Raw genomic sequence first — 27951 nt, forward strand, 5'->3', positions numbered from 1 at the left:
CAAGGTAAGCCGGACCTTGGTGATGCTTTGCAATATTTAAAGTACAGATGAGTCACTGAGGAGAGAGTGTCAGCTCCATCCCTGTATTTACCCACCTGGAGTACTAGATTACTGAGTAACTAGCAGTTCCCTGAGCACATTGGTTTGCTCAACCAATGGCTCACTGCCCTGGGCGCTGTTCCAGTGCTGGGGGCGCTCCACAAAGCCGGAATCGGCTCTGCTCCATGGGTTTTTCATGGAGGCAAAAGCTAAATAAGCCGTGCTTTGTCGAATAGAAATAGTGTGAGAAGAGAGAGAAGGGGATGTGGGGCCAGGAGCCAGGGCTCCAGCCCACCGTGACTGGTAAGGGGCTGAGCTCTTCGGGATCACTCTGTCAGGTTTGGACAGGAGAGATCCCTGAGCTCAGCTCAGATCACTCTGATAGAGGCCCCAAGGACTGGAATACGGGTAAGCTGAGAAGCAGCGATCCTCTAGAGCTGTCAGAACGTGGAGTAGCGGTTGTCATCCAGATGAAGAGCCCCTGGGGGAGATGGGTGTCTAGGAAGGAGAATATGAAGAGTCCTGGGGTCACGCTCCCTGCTGGTGCAGAATGTTCTTCCTCCAGACAACCTGGAAGGGGGAGCTGGAGTTCAGGTTGGCCACGTGTAACTCCATCCTCAGTGAGGTCTGTGGGTAATGAATGAGGAAAGGAACCAGGAAGACCCTACTGACTGAAACCACTAGTTGAGACTTCCAGGCAGGCAATGCAGAGTCAGGAGCTACTGACTATGAGGGCAAAAGAACCCAGCAGAACTCCCAGTCCTGGAGTCCCTGACCCCTCAGGAGCTGCTTTCCTGTGCTAATCATCTCCTCAGTGAGCATGCCTTCCTCCAGGTACCTGGACTAATGAGGGACCCTCTAATGGGATGCATATCACTGCTGGTTAACCTAGCTCAAGGCTGTAAATGGAGACATTAACCAGTGACCTTAGCTTTGTTCCAGCCTCTGAGGCCACTACTTGGGCAGGGAGACTTTTATATTACCCCCCCCCAAGTGCTAAATCTTGACTCACTCCCAGTTTTCTGAACATCATTGCCATTGATTCAAAACCAAACAGAGATGAGGAGGAGAGAGGACATGAGTCAGGTAAGCACACAGTGGATAGAAAATGAACATTCACGAATCTGTTCTGGACTGGCTACAGGTTGATAGCATAATCTAAATCACCCAACTCTATTCACCACCCCATATTATTTGATTGATAGATGTTACTCACAAGGCCATATCGATTCATCGGAAGAATCGGCACTGAACTGAATTTCAAGAACTGGTCCATGTTGTCACTTAAAATCATCAACTCAGTTCTTATCCCAGTAGGAGTGGAGGCCCCAGGAGTGGTCCAAAGAGAAAAGCTCTGACAGTGGGCATCCCAGAGCCAGGTTATCACTGTGCTCAGTGGTGTCCCCCAGCAGGGGGATGTCTTCCTTCACATCTGAAGGTAGTCTGGCATACCCACTTTGTATATCCAGAGCTATTTAAGCAATAACAGACTCACGCCCCACCCCACTCCTGTATTCTCTTGACTGCCTTTGCGAAGGGTCACACACCGAGTTTAAGACACCAGCTCCTTAACACTAACCTTGACCATGCCCTGTCCATACTTGCTCTCTACCGCATAAGCACTCAGTAAATACTTCTCAGATAAATGACTAGAACATTGTATGGGTTAAACTATGTTCCCTCTAGAATTTATAATTTGAAGTGTAACCTCCAGTGCCCCTGAATAGAATTGTACTGGAGATCAGATACTTAAAGGCTCGAGTCCCGCTTTAATTTCTTTTCTCAGGACTACGGCACAACACCAGATAAAAGCAGCTGGAGGGAGCATTTATTTTGGCTCACAGTTTGAGGGTACAGTGTGCCATTTCAGAGAGTCGTGGCAGCAGGAGTCTGAGCCAGCACATTATCTCCAGAGTCAGGTGGCAGTGCCACCTGGAGCATCAGAACTGCATCTAGAGCCTTGAGCTATAATGGAGGGGCTCAGGACACAGCTAGTTAATTGGGATGGGAATCTGTGAGAGGTGGGTAACTGTGAGGATGGGTTTCCAGGATCTTTCCTCAGAGCATCTGTTCTGAAAGCCATGAGCACTGGTGCTCAGCTCATTTCCTTCTTTCTCTTCAGTCAGGAGCCCACCCCGTAGATTGGTGTCGCCCGCTTTTAGGGTAGGTCTTCCACCTCGACTAAAGCAGTCTTGAAAGTCCCTCACGGACATGCCCAAAGGTTTGACTCCTAGGTGATTCTAGATCTTGTCAAGTTGATACAATTAACCATCACAGGCTCTAATCTAAGATGACAAGTGCCCTTAGAAGGAGAGAGACTAGGACGGTCGCTGACACAGACACATACAGGGTAAAAACCGAAGAGGATAATGTCCGACAATGAGAATAGTCTTGCTTGAACTTCTAGACTCCGAAACTGTAAGAAAACTAAGTTTTATTAGTTAAACCGCCCAGTTTGTGGACTTTCGCAGCCTTAGCAAACAGATGTGATCTCGTTATGAACATAGAAAAGTAGTGATCCTACTTTAGACCCTCTAGAAGTTAGAGTCCCGACCAGGAAATAAGTGATTTGCCCATAAAGGGGCTTTGTGGGAAGCGGTTCTGTAGCTGTCACTTCTTGGACACTAGAGAGCAAAGGGCAGAACATGGAGCCCACAGCCCGTGTTTCCCTTCAGGGCTACACGCCTGACGAGAAGGGGAACAGCGGGGTCTGGACTGAACGCTGTGATTCCCGGTCTCCTCTTTGGGTACCAGGTGGGAAGGGGGCGGAGCCCGAGATGAACAGGGTCCAGTCTGATTGGGAGTGAGTGCAGAGTACGGAAAGGAGTCTTAAACAGGGCTCTTTTAGGTGAATGCCTTCCCTGTGGTGATCTTTAATGAAGCAGCCCTCTGAGGAGATCCTTGTTTTTACACATTGCTTTATTGGGGGTGGATGTGGGTGCATACACTTTATTTGGCATGAACCAGGGATTATATACCTCTTACGGGAATGGTGTGAGAATATCCAGGGAAGGAAGGTCATTGGCTGAAGGCTAAGGTTACTAGATACCTCATTAGCAGGGGGAAGAACTCCAGGTGCTATATTTTGTGACTGACTACCCATGGTCCTTGTCCTCTCAGTTGGTTGTTGTGGTTCCAGACCAGGTACAGAGACAGGTAGGAAGCGATTCTACCCTTGCCATTCTCAAATTTTCTGAGATTCCTGGGATTTGAGCTCAATCAATCTTACCAGTTCTTATGCCTGTCTGCTCTCTAGGTGAAGTCTGACCGTGGGGAGGGAGAAAAAAGGGGGACTCGTTAAGACACTCAGCTGTGCCTGGCAGGAATTCCCAGGCAGGAGTAAATGAGCACACAGAAACATCAGATACAGTCATAGACTTTATTTATGTATGTGTTAAACAGTTTACATACATGCAATATGTGTGATGGCATCCTCTGAACAAATGTGTTGGGTACATGAGACACATGAGTGTACATGTACATTAAATGAGACAGGGAAGCTCAGAGCAGTCAAGTGACTTGCAAAAGTCACACACCAGATTAAATAAAAAAGCTATCTCCTGACTCCCCTCCCTGACCTCAATGCTGAGACTAGCTGTGAAATTTGTTGAGGTGATTTAACACTCAGCTCGTCCTGACCGCTGGGCTGTGTGAGAGGGGCTGACCCTTTCTCTGGGCCTCAGTCCTGTCCAGCTGCTTATCACTTGTCGGGAGATGTGCTGCAGAAAGTGAACCAACCGGAATACTTAGCTGCAGATATGACATGGACTGTGTCACGATCAAACACACAGAATTTCTCTTTCCTTATTTGTGCAGAGCTTGAAGGCACTGCTGTGAAACCCATTCTCCATCCTAAGGCACTGTCCTTGGCTCTTTAGATCCCAAGTCTATACCCCAAGTACACTGTCACTTCTAATATAATGCAGAAGAACAGAGTCATAAGGCTTTGGAGTCCAAGGATCTTTACTTGATCCCTCAGAGATAGTGCAGGTGTCTTCCCTGCAGTGTCACCACCTCCAGTGCATTCATAATGCCCACAGCTGTGACTGGCTGGCCTGTTCTACATTAGACCTTGCTTTCATGGACTGGGACGAGTCCCTGCAAGCCAGCAATTCTCAACCTTTGGGTCAAAACCCCTTTGGCAGTCGACTGACCACTTCAAAAACCAGGGCCTCCTAAGGCCATCGGAAAACACAGAGATTTGTGTTATAATTCATAACAGTAGCAGAATTACAGTTATGGAGTAGCAACAGAAATAATTTTATGGTTGGGAGTCACCAGAACACGAGGAATTACAGTAGAGGGTCTCGGCATTAGGAAGGCTGAGAACCACTTTAAGCCTTCAGGACAAACCTGATGCTCAAGGGTGTATGCTGGGAGGATAGGAGAGAGGAGAAAACGAGTGCTTCTTGATCACATCTTAATTCCTGATGTCCCAAAGCCATGCTCTAGCTGGAGGTTTTCAGGAGATTGTAATAAAGGAGAGACGATCCTCTACTGAAGTGGCTCCCAAGAAACCTGGGCCAGAAGGCAGCACAGCAAGAGGCACACAACCATCACCCCACAGATCGCTTTCTTGGAAGAAAAAGGGGTGGAGACAGGAGAGAACCTTTGGCTGCCCTTGAGCTATAAGGAACTGATGGGTAATGGGAGGTGTGAAATGGAATCCCAGCGCCACCGTGGTAACAGCTATTGATCCCGGGGAAGGCTAAAAGGGGTTAGTCAACCCTACAGTGGTTCATCCTGACAGCTGCACACGGATGTGGCCTTCACAAGTCAGAGTTTGAGATTTGAATCTGAACACACACACGCACATACATACACACACATACACACACACACACACACACATACACCAAGGGAACCAACTCTGATATTCATGATGCAAGAAATCTGTGAGATGTGATGACCTTTATTCAAACCCAGAGGCAAACAGCAGTTAGCAAGGATGCTGATGAGCCTGTGAGTGCTACCATTCCCCAAGCCTGAGAGAGGCTGTTCCAGCCCATCCCCCACCCCACCATTATGTAGAACAAGCCATAAAATATAATGCTAAGGCACTTTGCACACATAAAATGCTACATGGCCGATACTTACTACTGCTTCCCATCATTTAGTGTCTGACAATAAATGCATACCGTTTATGACCATTTTATGGGACTTTGATGGCTGCTGACTCTTACCAAATATGGAATAGAAACTATGTATGCTAGACAAAGATTGTTGTGTAGACAAAACTCCTTTATTATAAGAATACTTTCCCCCCTTCATATTGGAAAAAAATTGTTTACTTGTCTGAAAGGTTCTTCTGAATGTTGATACTAAATCAACCTTTTTTTTTTTTAAATATTAAATATTTTTTCAACACTTCCCTTGCTTAAAGGCTTGGTCATTACACTAGCCTATGATGTTACTGGGAAGTGACTTGACCTTCTGGAGGTGGACCCCGTGGAAGGAAGTTACTGGGTGTCTTAGGGTTACTGTTGCTGTTCTGAGATACCATGACCACAGCAGCTGTTATAAGAGAAAACATTTTGTCAGAGCTGGCTTTCAGTCTCAGAGGTTTGGTCCTTTATTATCATGGCGGGGGTTGCGGGGCATGGCAGCATGCAGACAGACACCATGCTGGAGAAGTAGCTGAGAGTTTTACATCTGGAACCGCAGGCAGCAGGAAGAAAGAGACACTGGGTCTGGCTTGAGTATATGAAACCTCAAAGCCCGCCCTAAAATGACACGTCAATAAGGCCACACCTACTCCAACAAAGCCACACCTTCTAATCTTTGTCAAGTAGAACCACTTCCTAATGGCCAAGTATTCAAATATATGAGCCTATGGGGTCATTATTATTCAAACCACCACACTAGAGTTCAGCTTTGAAGGGAATATTGGAACCCTTCATCCTTTACTCTCTCTCTCTCTCTCTCTCTCTCTCTCTCTCTCTCTCTCTCTCTCTGTGTGTGTGTTTCCTGACTGCTATAGTGTGAGCAGCTTTGCTATACCACTGGCTTCTCCCCACAAGCTACAAGCATCAAGTAACAGACCTAACTGACCATCTTTGGACTAAAACTTCTGGTGCCATGAGAGGAAATAAACTTGCTTAACTTGAGGGTTTTTTTGCAACAGTGACAGAAAGTTGTCATGATATCTGTACATCTAGACTTGGTCGCACCGTAGGAATCTAATACGTGCTCATTAATAAATTAATGATGTTAAGATGGACTGAGGCTACAAGGTTTCAAGACGTGTGCGAGCCATCGAAATTGTCTCTAATCCTGACATGCTGCTTTGTGGTTTTAGTGTACAGGTCCAAGTTATTTCATTACTCTGCATTTTTCCGAAGGTCAAGACTGTCAGGTTTGAATATTTTCTCTTTGTGTAAAAAAAAAAAAAAAAAAAAAAAAAAAAAAAAAAAAAAAAAAAAAAAAAAAAATCCAACAGCTTTTATTGGACATCCACGATTCAATTAGCCATTTTTTTTTTTTTTTTTTTTTTTTTTTTGGAAATGTCAGCAGTATTCCATAGGCCAGATTAGAATTCTGCCCAAGCAAAAACAAACAAAAAACACAGCCTTTCAGACTCTAAGCACCCAACCCCTCAGCTCTAATACAGCAATGTTCCCTTCCTCCTCCCAACCCCCGTAAATGACTCCTTTCAACAAATACCCTACAACTCTCTCAGGAAGCCTTGTTCTGAGGCCTGCCAATGGAACAGATTCATGTCAAGGAGCAAACCGGATGGGAAAGACACTGCTCAAGTCTTGGCCGTTTCACACTGCAGCCTGTCAAAGCTATGCACCCGGTTCTTCCTACTGATCACAGCCTAGTATGTCGTGTACCCTTGACAGTTGGGGCACCATTTGCTGAGATGAAGCAAGGAACATTTTCAACCACTCCGCCTCCCCCTCACAGGGAGCCATTCACCTTCTGCTGACCCAGAAGCCCAATCGGAAGCTCAAGAAACTGGAGGTGGTCTGGAAGTGAGAGAGGGAAAGAATGAGATTACTCTGTGAATGGTTATTATTCAGATTTATTTAAGGCCTCGATATTACACCCCATTGGCTGATGCCCAGGAAAGGAAGGACCTTCTGCTGTAAGGAGGTGGTTGCTGGGCTCTTTTGTTTATTTTGTTGGTGTTTTGAAGTCCTTGCAATGGTTGTATGTCTCCAAAACCCAAGTTTCAACTGTTAGACAAGACCAGGAGATTATTGAAGCAACAGCTATGCCGTCATGAGCTAGAATAGTTAACATGGAGAGGGGGAGGGGGGAGTGAGGATGCAGTGTGCTTTTATTGGCGATATAGTTAAAGGCTAGGCGGGGAGCTTCATTTTGAGTTTAAAATAGGAGGACAAGATTGACCATATGAAATATGAATATTGAGCCCTGGCCAACAGTAAAGACTTGCATCCTGCATCTTCAGTGCGGCTTCTCTGTCTTAGAATCGAACCAGTTCTCCTTGTCATTATCCAATCGATTTGGCCAGTGGGCAGTGATGGGCTCTTAAAGATGGTGCTCAAATGCTTCCTGGCAGTTTTTACTCAGCTCTCTTTCTCCCTTAGTATCTGCTGAAATACATTTCTGTCCACAAAGACATGGATTTGTAGGATAAGGGCAGTGGGATCGTGTCTATTCGGCCTAAATTTGACATACTAGTGACATCTTAATGAGATTTGTTCATTGTAAATCTTCATTTTTAGAACTAATTAAAACCTATTCATTAACATTCTCTGGTACTACTCATACTAGGAACTATGTGGTGAGGGCTTTTAAAAAAAGTTCTACTATTTTGTGGTGTGTGTGTATTCATGTATAGGCATATGTACATATACACATGTGTGGGGGGCACATGTGTGAATGTGTGTGCATGTGTGTGCACGTGTATGTATGTATATTCATGTATATGTGTATGTGGGCATATGTGTGCATGTGTGTGCAGTGTGCACATGAGTGTATGTGTGTATACCTGGGTACAGGTGATAGAAGATGAATGTCACTTCCCCTAGAGTTGGAATTGTAGAGTTATGTGTGGTTCACCATCCTGGGAAGTGAATTCCAGTTCTCTGAAACAGTAGCAAATTCTTTTAACCACAAAGCCATTTCTCCAGTCCTTAGTTTTGAAGGTGCATTCAAAGTTTGTAGCTTTCTGGTGTGTTTGGTTCACTGGTAACAATGCAGAGGAAAGAATTATTCTTAAAAAGAGACATGATGGTGTTAGGGATGAGTGAGACGGTCAAGAGTCATTAGGCTTCCCTCTTTCTTACCTCCTTTATCCAGAGCTAGAGCTTGGTGCTAACACTTTCCTACATCCCACAGGATACACATGCCTTCGATTGGTTAAAGTCCACAGGTGAGCTGGGAGTGTTAGGATGCAAACACCTCACAAGCTGCAGCCACTGACAGAGGTGATGTGGGAGCTGGAGATCTTATCCAAACCAGAACTGGTCTCATGTCACTCTTCATCCGACACAGACTTCCCCAGATGGATGTGCTGCAGTCCCCAGTCATCTTCCTCTTCAGTCAATGAGAGCCCAGCTGATGGTATTCGAGAAACCTGCCATGGTAAGATCTGGTCCCATGTGCTTCTCTGGGCATTTAGGCAAACCTTGGTGGTGATGTTTCTGTTTAACTGAGACATTCCTCCAGCCCAATTGATTGTTTTTTCCCTAACTCCTTTCTACTCTCCACTTATTTCCCCCCAGTGCATTTGTAGAGGAATTTTAATCTAGCAACGTGGCTGCTCTGGCAAAGGGTCACATCCAAAGACCTCTAGGTCCATATTATCCAGCCAGAATGCAGACATGCCCTGGGTTACAATCTGGCTAGAATACAGAAACACCCTTATTACGCACCTTTAATCTCTAACGATGAAGGTAAAGTTAGTTGTAAAAGGAAGTGGCCATATTTGAAAGTGATGTCTAATTGAGGAGCAGATAAAGTGGTGAATCAGAGAAAGATTTAACAGAATGAGTCAGTGATAGAACATAAGAACAGCACAGGAAATAGAGGGTACTTAAGAGCAGAGGCAGAGATAGATAGATAGATAGATAGATAGATAGATAGATAAATAGATAGATAGATTGGTGGTGTGTATGGCAGTTTTACCAGGTGGCAGAGAGAACAGGTTAGACACAGGTGAAGACACGACAAGCCAGAGAATGAGAAGAAACCAGAATATTAGAACATATTGCCAAAGTTAGTATGAGGGCAAGCAGAGCAATTCAGTTGGAAGCCAAGAGAAGCTGAATCGAATCAGTCAGCTTGAAAGATTATATTGTACAGGGGCTACAAGCTTTTAGTCCTAGGCCTAGTGATAGAATAGAGAGAGAAATGCTTTGTGCTCAGCCCAGGCTATATATTTGAACAGCTTGGATATAGCTCTCACCTCATCTATCTATCTGAGGATTTGGACCTCTCCTCTGAACTCTGAATGATTAACATGGCTGTGGCTACCATCCTGACCACACTCTTCCAGTCCCCTAGAAAAGATACTGACCCTGAGATAGTCAAGACTTACCTTTCACTTTAATGGCAGTTCCATTTTATCACGTGCCTCTCTTATGACCAAGGAAGTATGTGAGAGCCATTCCTAATCCAGAGGGGACACAAGACTACGTCTTGTTTGAAATCCTTGAAGATACAAGTGTCAAATATGCAAGGTCCTTGAAGAGAATATAAATGCAAATATAGGATATATCATGGGGCTATGTCTAATCTACATAATTTTCTTTATTTTTGTCAGCACATAATAGCTGAAGCTTATGAAATGCTGGAGGTTTTGAGAGGACATCACAGTGTTTCAGACGTGACCTCTAAGTTAGGGAGCTGTAAGAAGAGGAGGTCAAGGATCATGCTCACACAGGCAGAGGGGACCAGCCACGAAACAGCAGCTGGTGACAGCACTGTGCTCTACAGAACTTCCACAAGCTCCCAGGTTCTCAGGCTACCCATGCTTCTGATGAACTAGCTTTGAATCTGGAGCTGGGGGATGCTCCATCACTGCCTCGGGCAACATGATGATTCACAAAGTCCAGAAAAGCATGCTACCACTGTGGCAGTTTTATTCCCGACTAATCAGACCCAAGTCAATGAAGAGATCCATATGGTAAAATTGATATCAAAAGACTAGGGTGTCCTTGAGAGTGACAAAGTCTCTTTCGTCTCTTAGGTGGCTTAGCTTGGGGGACTCAGGCCCTTGGAGACTTGACAGCTACCAAAGCTGCCTTGAGCCAGTGGCTTTTGGAGTCCATGCCCTTCAAATTCAAAGAATGAAGTTCATAAACCACAGAGGGCGAGTTTTAGAAATAAGTATTTTATTATAGGGGGCTTAAGAGCAAGAAGAAGAGGCAGAGCCCTTGTATAGCCAAGGGGTTCCTGAGAGTGGGGTGGGTAGGGTAGGGTACGCTGAACTTTTTTTTAAAGGACTTGTGGCAGAAACTGATGTATGGGGTGGGGGTGAGCTGGCCAGTCCAGTTGTCCCAACTAGGTATGCAGTACCTCCTCTTCATTTTGGTCACTTGGTCACCTATAGTGATTAGGCAGACATACTCATTTTTGGGGTCCCTGCCCTACACAATCTAGAAGAGCTTCAAACACAAAGGTTTAATATCTTCAGGGCTCATAGATTTGAAATGCTTGGTCACCAGGGGGTGGCTCTATTTGAAAGGATCGGGAGGCGTGGCTTTGTTGGAGGAGGCGTGTCACTGGAGATGGGGCTTTGAGGTTTCAAAAGCCCAAACCAGGCCCAGTGTCTCTTGCTCTTCCTGGTGCCTGCAGATCCAGAGGTAGAACCTTCAGCTACCTCTCCACCACTATGTCTGCTTGCATGCTGCCATGCTTCCTGCCATGATGACAATGGACTAAATCTCTGACAAGATAAGCTAGCCCCAATTAAACGCTTTCTTTTATAAGAGTTGCTATGGCTCTTGAGTCTCTCTTCACAGTGTATCTTGGTGTCCAGAATTTTTAAAGGAGCTCACTGTGCAGGTATAACTGAATGAATCACTGGCTACACAACCCCTTTCAATGAGTAACTGTTCTACCTCCCTGAATCCTCTGATCTTCCCATTGATCTCCCTGGCATGAGCAGCTTCCCTCCTGGCCTAGAGTTTATCTTCTCATTTGGCACAAATTCAAGTGCAGTGCTATGGATCCCCTATAAATACAGAGACGATTCTATCATGCAGACAATTATAAAGGCTTATGATGCCTTCAAGGAACATAGGCAAAGATCAGATAAACTCTTTATTCTAGACTGTCTGCCTTTGTCCATCCATTTAAAATGTGGCCAGCTTGGGAAGCAATACCCCAGTCTCAACCATCTGCTTGGGTCCCTAATTACTTACAAGTGAGCTTCCTTTTATAAAACTGGAATCAAGACTCAGAACAGAGGCGAAGTCACATTTTGTTTTTACAAATTTGCTCTACCATGAGGTTTCTTCTCGTTCAAACTCCCCAAGGCATTTAGAATATAATAACAGCCTCACTCTCCTGGAACTTCCTGTGAACCAGCCCTGCACATGGAGCTCACAGTGCTGCAGGCAGCTGGCCAAGGCCAGCCTCGGCCCAGCTGCTTCTTAGTCGAGGGACCTTGCAAGGCTGTCCTGAGTGGGTGGCCCTGGGTGAATAATTTCCCAAGACCTCATCTCTGTAATGATTTGCAGCCCCTCAAGTCTGTAGTGTCTACTCTGTTCTAGTGTCTCCCTTGGTCCTCTGATGGTCAACATGGCAGGTCAATGGCATCTTCTGGATGCTGGGCTCAACCTGGGGCCCCCAGACAATTGCATAGGTGCAGGAATTCATATCTAACATACTTTAATATAACCGTTGATAATCTCATACATGTGTGTAGTGTATTTGCTCACCTCCATCCCTCCATGTCCACCTCCAATCCCTCTCCACACCCCCACAGCACATTCCTCTCTCAAGCCTACATCATCTTGCTTGTTTTAATTGTCCATGGAATCCACTTACTACTTCCGGTGTTTTCACTGGAGGATGGGCAACCAAACAGTGGCCATGCCCCTGAAGAAAAGTGACTCTCCTTATGCCCAGGGCTATCAACTTCTGGTAGCTCTTTGCCTCATGCTGCCTTTTAATTGGCTTGATCTTTTTCGGGAAACCATAGCTGTTATGAGTTCATAAGTATAATGGCATGTCACATCTGGAGGACAGCATTTCATAGCACTGCATGGTGCTGGAGAAATAGTCAAGTATTCTACACAGGCAGTGAGGGACACACTAGGTTTGGCATGGGCTTTTGAAAACTCAAAGTGCATCCTCCCCACCCCCCAGTGACATACTTCTTACAAGGCCACACCTCCTAATTCTGTCAATAGTGCTGAGTCCCAATAGTCATGGCCAGCACGGGAGGTAAATGAAGTGTTAGAGAGAAATGGGATCTCAGGCATCCCTGTATCCCTGTTCTTCTATGGCAGAGCCTGAGCAGAGAAATTTCAGCCACCCAAGTCCTTCACATTTGCCAAGATCTATGGACATTGCTGCATATTGGGCAAATTGCTTTCTGTATGCTTTATCACCTGTAAAAATCAGGATTATAATAGCATGGCTATCCTTTAAATCACTTTAGGTAACATTTTTGCCAATGATGAAATTGAAGTTTTAGAGAATTAAAATAATTTATACGGTCACACGTGTATCTGGTAAATGTCTCGGTCAGTGTTTGGATAAAGCGTAGCCTGACTCTAGAGTCCTTCCCATTCTATTACCCACTCCTCTATCTTCCATTTGCTTAAAAATGACAGTTAATGCACCTAAATGTAGATTCACACGACCCCATATCACTGCAGTCTTCCTTCTGAACAGCCACGTATAGGCACGTGTGAAATTACGGTTGCAAGAGAGCCTTCTAGAAGCAGGCGCTAACACAGGGGAGCCTAAAATGCTACTCACTATTAAGCATATAAACAGCAAGAGAGAGAAAGAGACTGCAATTATTTCTCAGCCCAGCACCCAGTGGCACCATCTGCCTCACTTCGGGGAAGCCTGGAGCTTCATTCTCTGCAGGCACCACCTAACCCTACAGCCTCCCTTCTGCTCTTAGGAATTCCCCAAGAGACATTCAAACATCCTCTTCTTCAGGCCCAGTTTTAGAAGAGATATATTTCCACAGGAGTCCCCAGCCAAGCTGGGGTTTAGGAGGACTCGTTTAGCAGCTTGCTGATGACAGAGTTGAAAGGGGGAATAGATCATTCCAGAAGCTGCCTGAAGGCAGTTTCAGCAGGAGAAAATGCACATTAAGGAGAACAGCTGGAATGGAGAAGAATTCACGAAAGTGAGATAAATCCGACAGGGCCAGACACATGGGGCACGGAGCCTGGGGCAGAGCTTGCAGGATGCAGGTATACACTCCAAGCCCCAAGCTTAGTGCTTTGGAAAGAGAAGGCAGGGGGAAGAAACTTAAACCCACTGCAACCAGAGTCGAGTCATGCCAGGACCTTGCAAAAGGAACTGATCCAGCTGTGCTGATATCAAGGATGGTTCCAAAATTTTGGTTCCAAAATGTAGTTAGTGCCCACGGATGTACAGAAGTGCTTAGTTATAATTCTGACATAGGTAGGAAGGGCTGGAACAGACTTCACTCTGACTTCTGGGGTTTAATAGAGCAAATCCATTCCCATGAGATGAAATGACCCTTTTCTGGGGGGGTGGTGGTGGGGGGAAAGGAGTGTAATAACAAACACAAAAATCTGCCTATTCAAGCCTCTGGGTGATTGATCTCAGATGGACTGAGATTTCCACCACAGTGGGATACGTCTAATTTGGTATTTTTAGTTTCTATTCAAAGGTGGCCGAGGAGACCTTTTCAAAGAGGTAGGGAGTAAGGCTGGTGAGAGCAGCCATGAAAGGAAATGTCAAGGTGCTGAGAGACCTCCCGAACGGAACAGAGCGGAGCCAAGAGCTACTGCGGGCCATTTCATAAGGCTGAGGTCATCGAATTTCCCTTCCTGGAGTGCAAGTGTCACAGCAGACCAAAGGCTCTGCGGATCCTGTTTCTGGGGGATCAGTCAAGGTCACAGGGCCCAAAGGAGATAAAAAAAAATGGAGACAGTCGCTAAATCCTGCTACTGGGTGACTAAATCTGGGAACACAACCGGGCAGTTCGGGAAAACTTCCACTGCATAGCTATGAGGTAACGGGCACTGCCTTTGAGGTTTTTGCCCTCCCTCTTTCATCTTTTGATACAAGCTCAACCTTTCTAACGCTGTGCCCGTTTCTTCATGTCGAAGTGACTTCTCACCCCAGCCATAAAATTATTTTCATTGCTACTCCATAACTGTAATTTTGCTACTCTTATGGATCATAATGTAAACACTTTGGGAGGTAAAAGTTTGTGGGAGGGGGTGTGACCCACAGGTTGAGAACCCCTGCCTTAATGGGAATCATTCCCTAACCAGGACACTGGGCACCCATGTGCAAAGGCTTCTGTTTACTGATGCTGACGATCCCCGTTTATGCATGCCAAAGTGTTGGTGGAACAAAACATTGCCTTTCTATCCTCAGACGGACTTTTATGATGCTTGTTGATATAACAACCAGCTAGACAAGATGATGTTTACACAATAATGACACAGACACCGAAGGAAAAACCTCTTTCTCCCTTCAAACACCAGAGCTGAGCACACTGCATTTCTGCCAAGAGTCTTCGTTTCTGTTCTTATGTAGGGCATCACATCCTGCTAACCAAGCCGCTTCCCTTCTCGTCCCTTTTCTTGTTTGAAGAGAAGGAAATTGGAAGAGCTTTAAAATCATCTACCTGTGCCTGTCAGTGAGTGTGCGCTGGAAAGAGGGTCTGAGAAACTGTCTCTCCATGGGCCCTTGCCTGGCCAGTCTCATCTGTAAATGAGACCTCCGGTAGGGCTGCTGAGACTGAGGAGAGAAGCTGATGAGAGTCTGCAGAAGCTGAGAGAGAAGCAGAGCTCTGGGCTGCTTGTGTGGGGATATGCCAGAGACAAAGAAATGGGAAGGCCTCAATTTGAGCAGACAGATGGAGGGAGCAGGGAAGGAATTCTGCTCTATACAAGGAGGCACAGTGGACTAGGCATCAGTCTTTATACGTTTGCAAGCTCAAGATAAGAGGGTATAAAAACGGGTGCAGGGTTGTACTTCCGGTGGTAGAGAACTCATCTAGCGTGCACAAACTAGCATCCCTAGTAGTGCATAAACTAGGCTTGTGTGGGACCATAATGACCCAGGGTTACGAAGAAACGGTCGAGAGAGCTTCAACCTCGGATACCTCGAACATGAGGACGGCAGGGCTTGGTTATTTCCCCGTCCCAAGCTGGTACCATACTCCAGCCATCAACCTTACAAGGCATTTATAACCCTGACAATTATGAAGTTTCACTTCTTGTTTGACCTTATAAGTCCCCCCCACCCCCTGACCCTACAACCCTTTAGTAAGGAGATGAAGCATCTTCTAACAATCCTGCCTTGGCCAATGGTACACAGCCACACAAACCTTGCCCCAGAGACCCTTGCCACCTCCCCAGGGGCATATACTCCTCCCCCCAGGAAACTGAACCTGTTCTCTGAAGCTGTTCCCAGGTGTGTTTTTTGCAGGCACACTTATCATTGACTGAGATCCTTCCTGTACTGCACCTGCCTGTGCCCTGTTAAGCTTCCCTCCCTCCTGCCCAGCCCAGCTCCTGGTGGGCTTGGCTACCCCAAGAAGGAGTAGAATATACGGTGGCAGGCATGCTGTGATCCTAGTGTTTGGAAGGTAAACAAATATAGGAGATTTAGAAATTCAGGGTCATCCTCTGATACACAACGACTCGGAGGCAAATCTGGGGTACATGAGATCATGCCTTAAAATTTTTTTATAAAAATGAAAATTTTCAAAAACGAATCTTTCAAAACCCACCTTTCTTTCCAGATCTGGAAACAGTAGTTGGCCGCTCCAGTAGCTACAGATGGTGACGGGCTCCACGCACGGGGCTCAAGAGCCGGTCATCTGCCCATCCCTGTTGGGGTTTTGCAAGGGAATGTAGTGAAAAGGTTTGACAGCAGCTGTTTGCCTTGTAGGTGGCGAGAGGCGAGCTGTGGAGGAATTGTTGTTGCTTCTTTCCTCTTACACACAAATACCAATTACCTTCAGTCAAACTTCTGAAAGGTCAAATACCCCCACTCGAACATAACTGAACCCAGTTCTGTACTAGGACATGGGTTTAAGGATCAGGACGTAATGGTCCAGGTTCAGAGTAGTGCTTTAAAGGGTCATATACTAGAGGCTTAGCCACTGGCCTGTGGTGCTACTGTTTGGTGGTAAAGGCTTTAGAAGGTAAGGCTTTAGAAGGTAATGGTTTGTTTTAGATATTTTGTCCTAGGGACTAAAGCTGACTGCCACTCAGGGTAGTCTGTCAAGCTGGCTTGACGGCAGCCCAGGAACCCATTTTTCTTCTTTTATGTGTTCAGAGCCCTGGCTTTCATCTGCTAACTAACTCCTGGGAAACGAGTTGGTCTCATGCCTGTGTTTACTGAAAAGACACAGAGCAAGGTCAGTAATGGGGTCCTGTCATTTACACCCAAGAAAGGGCCCACATTCAAGGCATCCGAGGTGCCCATGAATAGATCAAACTGGAACTCCTGAGAGACATGTTCTACAGTTAGGTGGCAATTGTTGGCTATTGTAAATCGTGTGTGTGTGTGTGTGTGTGTGTGTGTGTGTGTGTGTGGCTATTCTGTGTGTGGGTGTGTCTCTGCTCATTCTCTGTGTGGGTATGTGTGTGTTAGTGTATATATGCTTGTTCTGTGTGTGGGTATATGTTTATGTGTATCTGTTCTGTATAAGGGCATATGTATGTGTATGCTTGTTCTATGTATTGGGGTATGTGTGTATGTGTGTGCACGAATGTGTGTGCACACGCTCATGCACTCTTGTTCAGTGTGTGGGTATGTTGTGTATGCTTGTTCTCTTTGTGTAAAGTTGTTCTGTGTGTTTACGTGTGTGTGTGTGTGTGTGTGTGTGCATTTTAGTTAGGGTTTTACTGTTGTGAACAGTCACCATGACCAATGCAAGTGTTATAAAGGGCAACATTTAATTGGGGCTGGCTTACAGGTTCAGAGGTTCAGTCCAGTATCATCAAGTCATGGCAGCGTTCAGACAGACATGGTGCAGGCAGAGCTGAGAGTTCTACATCTTCATCTAAAGGCTGCTAGCAGAATACTGGCTTCCAGGCAGCTAGGATGAGGATCTTAAAGCCCACACCCACAGTGACATACCTACTCCAACAAGGCCACACCTCCCAATAGTGCCACTCCTTGGGTCAAGCACATAAAAACCATCACAGTGTGTGTGTGTGTGTGTGTGTGTGTGTGTGTGCTTGTTCTATGTGTGGGTTTGTACATGTATGCTGCTTCTGTGTGGGGGTACATATGTGTGTGTGTGTGAAAGTGCGTGCATGTCAATGGTACAAGGCTGATGTTGGGTGCTTCCTTTCTTGTTTTACACTGTATTTTTAAAACAAGCTTTCTCGCCTGATTCCAGGGTTTACTGAATCTACTTGTCTAGTTCATTAGCTAGCCCCAGGAATCCTATCTCTACCTGATGGCTGGTATTATCAGTGGTCTGCACCACTCACCCAACATTTACATGGGTGCTGAAGACTGGAGCTGGGTTCTTGAACTCGTGTGGGGGTACATCACTCACTCTGTCCCCTGAATTTTTTTCAGCACGTGTGCTTTGCCCCTGAGGCTCCTCTTATTTTCTCTGCTGACTTATTTCTGCTTTTGGTAAAGTCTTCCAGCGTCTGGTCCTTCTCCGAGGACCTTCCTGCTTGGCATGCAGAGCCAATGAGCTGTGAAGACTTCCAGGGCCTAAAATAGAAACTCTGTGAGAGTGTTGGTCCCCAAGGGTCTCTTCAATACCCAGTTCCTTAGATGCAGTAGGAGGAGTCCGGCAGCTGGAAGGCCTGGTTTCTCAGACCAGCTGCCTCTCAGCGTCCCCTCTGCCCAAAGCACAGGAGATGTGGTTTCTAATCTTCACCTCATAGCTCTTGCAACATTTCTAATCCCTGCTAATTTTAGCATTATTGCTAAAGTCTGGCTTCTTTATCCCGACCTGATGTGGAGGGGCGGGGACGGGGGAGTGGGAGGAGTCAATTGCTTTTTAAGATTAGATGAGCTTAGCCGACCAATTTCAGGATTTCTGTGGGGGAAGAGGACTATGTGGATATTATCGACATCAAACCGAGCTATTAAGAGAAGAGAAGGGTCAAAGCTTTTAACAAATAAACAGAAGCGATTCTCTGTTCTGCTAATCTACCTGGAGATGTGAATGACTCATGCTGGGTTGCCTAGTAACCGCAACAAGGAAGTGTGCGCTCCTCTGTGTGTGTGTGTGTGTGTGTGTGTGTGTGTGTGTGTGTGGTGTGGTGTGAGGGTGGGGGAATAGCGATAGGGAAATCTTTTCTCCATCTTTATCCTGAGCCTCCTCCTGTACTCTGCAAACATGACCATTGTGTGCTGGTTCCATTTGCTCTGGGTGAGGGCTTTTGGTGACTGTAAGTTGGCTTAAGGACATGGGAAGTGTGATCTGAGGTTCTGTGTGGGCCTTTTTTTGCTTCCTCTCAGCTCTCCCATAGGAGTTGTGGTGTGTCCTCATCAAATGAGAGCTTTTAAGTCCTGCAGTGGTTTTGGTCCTGGGAAAGTCTAATTGGATCTCCGAAGTCGCGGGTCTCAGAAAGTGTTGTGACATCCAGATGTCATATCTGATCAGACCCAGGGAAGAAGCTTGTCTCTAGTCAGTATCATCTGCCAGGGAGAGCTGGGTAGACAGCCTGGATCCCCCAGTGGCCTTTCTGAAGTTGAAAGAGAAGCTCCAGTAATCTCTGATTGGCTCAGGAATGCCGGCTGTAAAGAAGCCGCCAGGGCTTGTGGTGATGGACCCTTTCTTTGAAATGGAATTTTCAGAAGGGCTCAATGTTCAGATAAAGTCACCACGTTATAGCACCTCCCCCCCCCCCCCCCCCCCCGCACACACACACACACACACAAATGTGCGTCCACGGAGCCCTTCTGCATGCTGGGACAACTTCTGGATTCAGCAAATACTCGGGTTTAATGAGCCTGCGCAGTGGCCATTTCCTGTGGCTCAAGTGCCGGGAAATAAGATTTATCAGACGATGACCTGTATCCAGGAATAAGCGGCGTTCATACGAGGCAGTACCGGACAGTTTTAAAATGTGGCCGAGTACAAGCAGTGTGACCTTGGCAAGTCCTGTTAGCTGGAGACCTCACTTTATCCTTGAAGATAAAGTGGGAGAACTTCAGGGTCACCATGAGGCGTAAGGGAGAGCGGGTGGGAGCATTCCAACAAGGGTCACTGGAGAGGAGACTTACATCCTACCCGACACAAGTGCCTTGCACGTGCTGAGCCTAACCGTCGCCTTGTCATTAGATCTACAGTGTCTTCCATTAACATCAGCAAAATAAAAGTTGGGGATACCTCTAGCATTATTGAGATATGACTGAGAGTAAAATTGTGCATGTTTGAGGCATAAACCAAGGTGGTTTGATTTCCATGTGTCTCAGGAGACATTCCCATGATGAAGCTAAGTAAAATAACGATTGCCTCACAGCTATCTACCCCTTTTATAAATTATTCTTTTGTGAGGAGAACACTGGATTTCAAGTGTGCAGTGTGTGATTGTTAACCATAGCCACCGTTTGGACCTTGTTGTTAGGGGTTAGACTCGGGATTTTATTTACATGCCAGGCAAGTGCCCGATCCCTGTGCCACATACCCAGCCCAACCAGAACTCTTATTACTGAAAGAGGTGTCTTTTGACCACAGCTTTCCTTTTCTTTATTTAAATCAGGTGTTTTAAGTAAGAACCACACATGTTTTGGCTAAGGTGTGGGATTTCCAGTTCCCTTGCTGGGGGGCAGTTGGGAGGTTGAGTCCTAATGGCAGGGGAACACAATGCCATCTCCACCCAAGTCCTTGCCCAGGTTGGCATTGCTAAGGCAGAGCAGAAAGGTCAGTTCAAGGAGTTAGCTGTCGGCCACACCTGGGTGCCTGCTCAGCTTCTCTGACTGCTTCCTAGCCTCTGACATCAGGCGGTCACACAACCTCCTCGGTCCCCAGTTTTATCTTTTGTAGCATGACCTTTGCCAATGAGCCATGATGGTGACTCACGGGCTCCATGTGACATTAAACAAGCCAGCGCATGTAAACACGTGGTCTGATGATGGGTACAGAGTACGTGCTCAGAAGTGTTCGTGACTAGTAATTGCCATTATCAATTTTATTCCTTCCCACTTAACATCTCTTTAAATAAGGGACTTAAAAAAAAACACCCACTTTGCTCTGAGTTAATGTTGAGATAGGTTAAAACAATTCAAATACACATAAACACATGCAATTGTGTGCAGCTTTAGGAAGGGGCCAAGGCCTAGGAAATGCATCACTTGGAGGCTTTGCCTAGTGATTGTATAAACATCACAGGATTCATTTTATACAAACAAAAATGGCCATAACATCACTAGGCAATATAATCTTATGGGATGATTGTTGTAATGCGTCTGTCATTTGCCAAAATATCATTATGGAGTCCGTGACTCTATTATCATTTCTTCATATAACCTTGAAAACTGCAGTACTTAGCCGGCCAGCCCTAATGGGAAAGCACATAGTGAATGTTCTAGAAAGATACTAGTTTGGATGAGGACATGTAAAACTGCAGTACCAGACTCAAGAACTGGGATTGACTCTCATGGCTGCCAGAGAATCATGGCAGTTATATGTATGGATGCAGAAAAAATTATAGCTATGCCTCCAAAGAGAATTTTAGTTAAAAGAATACAGAGTGGGATGTAATGAAAACGTTGTATTTATAGGACTTGGAGGTGGGGTCAGGGAGAGGAAGGAGTGAAGATGAGAGGGTCTAGGTCAGGGCTGACAACCCTGTGGGAAGAGAGTGCATATACATGACTGAGGAAGCTTGAGGGATGGAGTATGGGAAAACAAACATGGAAACAGCTACATAGATTTCAGAAGAGAGGGCAGAGCTTGAGCCAAAGCACATGGTCCTCTGCCAATGGATTATTGCTGAAGCCAGGGTGTGTTTGTGTGTGTGTGTGTGTGTGTGTGTGTGTGTGTGTGTGTGTGTGTGTTTACATTCAGAGTAGGAGGAAGGAGGCTTTTCTGGGTGGGAGTGGCTGAGGGGCCACTGTCCCTGGAGAGAGGAGGTGAAGCTTCCGGGACACTGACATCCATGAGTGTGTTTAGACTAAAGTGAGATGGTCATCCAACCAACCAAAGAAGAATGCTTTCTGATTTACACCAGGAGGCAAAGGAGATTCCAGAGACAACGAGTCAGTCCCTGCGCTGGATGGGCAATTAAAGACTAGGAAGGTTGTTGACACAAAAGGAGCTGGTTTCCCAGAGAGGATGTAAGGCAGAAAGGCTTGTGGGTACTGGCTGCTGTAGAACGAGTCTGGGTTTTGTCCAGGAAACCATAGGAAGAAAGGAAGAAAGGAAGAAAGGAAGAAAGGAAGAAAGAAAGAAAGAAAGAAAGAAAGAAAGAAAGAAGGAAGGAAGGAAGACAAACAAAAAGAAAAGAAATAAAAGAAAATTTGAATTGGGTTGATATCGAGAAGAAGGTGGGGAAGGCTGGCCTGGGAGGAGTCGGGGGAGAGGGCAGATATGATCAAAATGCATTATGTGAACTCCTTTAAGAATTAGTAATAATATTATTTGAAAAAGAAGAAAATCCTCCCTTCTGGAAGTTACAGGTAAAGGTGATTGCGTACTGAGAGGAGTGGGAATCAGGGAGCTAGTGAGAACCAGTGTGGTGAGGACCAGTACCAGTGTGGTGAGGACCAGTGTGGTGAAGACCAGTGTGGTTAGGACCAGTGTGGTGTAGCCTCGGACAACTTTTATTTTGGAAGGGAAGGTTGATTCCCTCCAGGTTTTCCTCTGTATGACTGTTTGGGACTTTTGTTGGCTTTGGTTGGTTTTCAATTGGATTCTTTGAGACAAGGTCTTACTATATAGTCCAGGATGGCCTTGAACTCCAACCTCAACCTCCACATCTCTCTTCTTATCACATACATGGGAGGCAATGCACAGACACTGAAAACAGAACCCCAGAATTTACCCGGCTGGTGAGGTACCCTAGCCCATCCTACGTCTGTCTACATCTCACCTTGGCTAAGTCACCATGCTGTTTTGATTCAAAATCTATGAGACAGAGGAGTGGGGTAAGAGAAAAGACAATGTGCCCTCTTCCTTGCCAGCCAGTGGATTTATTTGGAGGGAAGATAGAGGGGTGGGAAGAACATGATTTGGTCTCATCATGCAGCAGTTCTGTGGGGTGTATACGGCAGATTGTCTTCTATATTTCAAGTGCATAACAGAAGCTACAGAGGTTCCATGATCTTCCTCAGTTCTCACAGATGACTGGACATTTAAGGAGAAGCCCCAATGCTTCACTCTAGGGAAACAGAGACAAATAGGCATTACATAGCTGTGTGATATAAAGAAAACGATTTAACCTCTGATTCTCTGTGATTTGCCTGGTTCTTATTTTTCATGAACTGGAATTACACACACACACACACACACACACACACACACACACTGCTCTGTACTAGAAGAATGTTGAAGGCTTTGGTTGTAATGGGATCTAGGATTTATGTGCTTCTTGATAGAGATATCTCCTGTGAGAGGTGAAGAAGCAGCTCTCCTCAGGGAGCCATAGAGTTGACTGTGGGAAGTGGTTTTGATTCCATGATTCCAAAATCATAGAGCAGTGGGGACCCAGACAGAGTATTTTGGGATTCACAGTAGATTGTTAATGGGAGAGAGCGTCTTTAAGCCGATACCACCTTATGCCCTGTGTGCTTGCTGCCAAGGATGTGCCCCAGCATCTTCTCAGCTTGTGTGTCTATACAGATCACTCTTCTGTCAGTTTCCCAATCTAATCTTACTGCTTTCATCAATGTTTCTATAACCAATCAATTAACAGAAGCTAAACCAAATTGAAAAGATGGATCTAGCAATGGCGATATGAGATGAAGTCATCAATGGTAATGTGAACATACCCATTTATAGAAAAATTCACGAATGAGAATCATTGGGGGTCCCTTAGAGCAGCAGTTCTCAACCTGTGGGTTGCTTGAATGACCTTTTCACAGGGGTCACCTAAGACCACCAGAAAACACAGGTATTTACATTATAATTCACAATAGTAGCAAACTTAGAGTTATGAAGTAGCAAAGAAAATAATGTTATGGTTGGGGGTGACCACAACACAGGGAACTATATTAAAGGGTCACAGCATTAGGAGGATTGAGAACAACTGCCCTAGAGTATTCTGGGTAGTGGAGAGGCTAGGGGTAGGGCTTAGAGTCTGATGGCGATACTGTCCATCAAGATTGTGCCCTTTTTGGGAGTGGTAGTACTCACCTATGATGCCAGCACTCAGAATACAGGTGCAGGAAAATACTGCAAATCAGAGGCTGGCACAGTCTACACGATGAGTTGGGGGGCACAGCTGTACAGCGAGACCCTCATCTCAAAAAGACAAGAATCCAAAACTGATAAAACCCAAAAAGTGATACAAACAATAGGATTGGTTCCTCTGTGATGTCCCAAGCTCGTTCTGCCTTGGCTGTCCAGCTCTAGGCTAGGAATGATAACGGCTTATACTTTGTTGGGATATTCTGAGGATGTTATGTTCTAGTCTTTGAAAAGGGCTCAGAGCAGTTCCTGGCATATAGTGAAAATGGGAATGTGAGCTGTTGATTGGTTCTTAGTATCAACAGACAATTAGTTCACTGCCTCCGCAGTATCTCCACGTCAGCGCTTTGAGGGTAGGTAGTTCTAGCTGTGACTAAGTCCTTCTTAGAATCACTCAGAGCCAGGCATCAATTTTCATGGGCATTTCAGGGGCAACATAATGACTATTGTCTCTTTAGCCACGGAAACATTTTAATGAAAAACTGTCAGTCTGTCGCAGGTCCCCAAATGTGACATAATCTAGATAGTAGTGGTCACCTGCTGCCATTCAGTGTTAATTGTGTGAGCCTCATGATCCTCACAGGGACTCTGCGCTACCCCTTAACACCCCTCCAGCTGGTACCCAGACAGTCCAGCTGTGGAGTCTCTGGCCTTCTATCACCAGGTTGAAAGTTTCTGTGCCAGGAGTCTTCTGTAGTCGCAGCAGAGCTGGTACACACCCTTCTTGCTGCCCTTGGAAGGTCGGGTATGACATGAGGGGTGGGGAGGTTTTGTTATTGGCCTCATTATTGTTTTCTTTAATCAGAATAAATGTTAACAGTAAGGAAATCCGTTCAGATTATTCTCAACCCAAAACAACCTACTTTTCCTATAATAGAAAAGATTCAGCTATAAATCTATGTCTTTACTAATATGTGAATAAATATCTATCAGATGTCCCCAAGGAATGAAGTGATCCTAACAGAGGTGTGTCATACAAAGACTTTTTGGCATTTGATAAAGTTGAGGTTTCATGTGACATAAGAGTCAGAAAAAGCCAGGTGTGGTGACTCAGGCCTATATTTCTGGCATTCAGGCGCCCGACGCAAAAGGTCATTGCAAGTTGGCCAGCCTGGGTTACCTTGACTGGAAAACAAAACAGGAAAAACAAACAAACAAAAAAAGCCAAAACATCACATCTCAAGCAAAATAACACAAGACAAAATACCTAGAGTCTTTTTTTTTTTTTTTTAAATTTTGAAGTTAAAATGTTGTTACAACATTCTCCACTTTCCTTTCCTTCTCCAACCCCTCCGTACACTCTCCACTTGCTTTGGGCTGCCTCTTAATGGCGTAAGTCTGCAGACCCTCCAGAGGGTCCACTCTACGTGGGGTAACCACATCAAGTGGTCGGGAAATCAACTCTAACAGCCATCTAAGAATTAAAATTAGACTCTGATAATAATGGAACAAGCTTCTTTCCCAGTAACTTGGAGCGCCTGCCTGTGGTGCCCTCAGATGGACTTCTGGGGTAGGTTTTCAGCTGCCCCAGGCACGGAAGATTCTGATGGTAACAATCCATGGGAATTCTTCAAGGGAGGCTCCATGTTAGCACTTCCTTAGTTCCTAATCCTGGGTGAGCCATTCAAATCAAAAGATCCTTATCAAGAGATTAGTATGTTCCCAGTGCAGGAACATAAAGCCAGCGACATAAAGCCATATAAGGAATGGCTAACACAGAGAGGTGGCACACAGGAACCCAGATGTCAAATTCTTTCACCTTGGTTCCTCTTTGGGCCTATTAGAAATTGTTTCCTTGGGTTTCAGGAGTTGGAGGGGAATCTGATTGATCAGGGGAATCTGGAAGTGGAGAATCATAGGGAAGAAAGGAGTGGGGGTGGGGTTCAAAATGAGAGAAACCTCCCTTCTCTCCATTTGGCCCATTCTAACCTTGAGAGGGAAACCTGTTGAATTCATTGTCTCTCCTTTGTATGCTCTGCCTTTTCTCTACCCTCCCCAACCACCTCCCCTGTGTCTTCAATGTCACCTCTAACCTTAGTGCTGACTGGATGCTCCTGCCACACCAGGTCACTTTGTGTCACTTTTAGCAAGCCTGGAGGGCTGTTGGACTTGTGGATGGGAGCCCAAGTCACCCAGGCTGTGGTGGTGGGTGAAATGCCATCTGATTCAGACATTCCTTCGTGACTTCCTCCCCATCTGACTACTCCAAACATAGCACAGTGGGGGTGGATTGCAGCTTCTTTCCTGTTCCCTGGGAATGCTGGGATGGAGGCATGGCTTTACCTGCAACACATGCAGGGAAGTCGCTTGTTCCTTGTTGATAAGGAAACGTGAACCTGGTTGTGGAGCAGGAGATGTCCTTGAATGTCTCCAAACTGTGGGGCACTTACCCAGGAAGTAAGCATTCCAAGGTTGGTCCGATATATTTATTGAGTGTGTTTTGTGTAGATTTTCTTCTACCATCAGACTATGAATCAGCCTTTAAACAAAAGGGGGGTGGGTGGGTAGGGTGTTGCAGGGGTGGTCTAGCTGTGAGCTCATTATTAAATATCTTGTGTATTGAACACCTTTTGCTGAGATCCTTTCCTATTGCTCTTTAAAGAGAAATAAAATAAATAAATAAATAAATAAATAAATAAATAAATAAATACATACATAAAATGTAGGAAGGCCCATTAGGGTCTAAACTAAGGTGTTAGGAATGAATGTTAGCAGAAAAGGATTTCCTCACTGAGGGGTAAGAGGAAGGGAATGAATGATCTGAAACTCAGATGGGAAAGGGGGAGCCTGGGAGCCTGGGAGCCTGGCAGCAGTGGCCTTACCCCAGCAGAGAAAAAGACTGGCAGTTTTGGGGCGTGTTGCCATAGGGTGCAGCATGTGAGCACTCCGGGGCCAGGCCTAATCTCAACCTCATATTTTTCACATCAGGAAACAACCTTGGAGAGGCCTTTAAACAACCTGCTCTCGGCTTCAGGTTCTACACACAAGATCTTAAGCAAGAAGTCTCCAGAATCTAGGAGAGCGGCCAATGACACCGAGGACAGCAAATGGGGGGCATGGGAGGCTCTCTGGTCCTCTCATGATGCTCAGTTGTTTCTGGGTACCATCCTGCCCTGTGGAGAATCAGTATTTGGTAACAGGGTAGATATTAGTGGTAAGAAATCATGTTAAGAATCCATACCATTCTGTAAGCATAACAGAATATCATTAAGTGTCAGGGATTGGTTGTTGCCCATGGGATGGGTCTCAAGTTGGGCCAGTCATTGGTTTACCATTCACTCTGTCTCTGCTCCATCTTTGTCCCTGCACTTCTTGTAGGCAGGACAAATTTTGAGTTGGTGTCCTTATCCCTCCAGTGGGAGTCTTGCCTAGCTACAGGAGGCAGCCACTTCAGGCTCCATATCCCCCACTGCTAGATGCCTCAGCTAGAGTCTTACTCACAGACTCCCTGGAGTCTCCCCATCTGGGATATCCTAGAGATGCCCCACCCACCCAACTGCTGCCAATGTCCGTTCACTCTGCAGGCCTTCTCTCTCCACACCTGATCCACACCTGATCTGACACCTCACCCGACTCTCTCATTGCGCTCCCCATCTTCTCTCCCAGCCAGTTCCCTCCCTCCCTCCACCTCTGATGACTATTTTATTTCCCCTTCTGAGTGAGATTCACACGTCCTCCCTTGGGCCCTCCTTGTTATTTAGCTTTTTTGGAGTCTGTGGAGTGTTGCCTGGGTACCCTGTGCTTTATGGCTAACATCACCTTATCAGTGAGTACATACCATGCATGTCCTGTAGGGTCTCCGTTTCCTCACTCAGGATGATATTTTCTAGTTCCATCCTTTTACCTGCAAAATTCATGACGCCCTTGTTTTTAACAGCAGAGTAGAATTCCATTATGTGAATGAACCATATTATTTTTAAAAATCAATTCTTGGTTGAGGGACATCTTGGTTGTTTCTGGCCATTATGAATAAAGCTGCTATGAACATAGTTGAGCATGTGTCCTTGTGGTCTGGCAGAACATCTTTTGGATATATGCCCAGGAGTGGATCTAGCTGGATCTAGATTTGGATATAGCTGGATCTAGAGGTAGAACTATTCCAAATTTTCTGAGAAACTGCCAAATGGATTCCCAGGGTGGATGTACAAGTTTGTACTCTGCTATGCTTGCAGACAGGAGCCTAGCATCACTGTCCTTGAGAGGCTCTACCCAGCAGCAGGCCAAAACAGATGCAGAAACCCACAGCCAAACATTAGATGGAGCTCAGGAGTCTTGTGGAAGAGTTGGGGGAAGGGTTGAGGGGCCTGGAGGGGATAGGGACCCCACAGGAAGACCAATAGAGTCAACTAACCTAGACCTTTGGGGGCTCCCAGAGACTGACCCACCAACCAAAGAGCAAGCACAGGCTGGACTTAGTCCCCCAAATACAT

At 45.8% G+C, this 27951-nt stretch overlaps 1 long non-coding RNA gene across 2 annotated transcripts; it reads left to right on the top strand.

Moving 5' to 3' along the window:
- On the top strand, positions 1–27510 carry LOC143434606 (uncharacterized). Of its 2 annotated transcripts, none has more exons than XR_013104224.1 (3): positions 1–447; positions 8506–8595; positions 26450–27510. It is a non-coding gene; the product is annotated as an uncharacterized LOC143434606 (long non-coding RNA). The 2 variants fall into 2 exon arrangements; XR_013104223.1 differs by lacking the exon at positions 26450–27510 and adding an exon at positions 9776–10395 and having other exon boundaries at positions 10–447.
- Positions 27511–27951: the final 441 nt, after the last annotated feature.

The sequence above is a fragment of the Arvicanthis niloticus genome, chromosome 16, assembly GCF_011762505.2.
Source record: "Arvicanthis niloticus isolate mArvNil1 chromosome 16, mArvNil1.pat.X, whole genome shotgun sequence".
Classification (NCBI taxonomy): Eukaryota; Metazoa; Chordata; class Mammalia; order Rodentia; family Muridae; genus Arvicanthis; species Arvicanthis niloticus.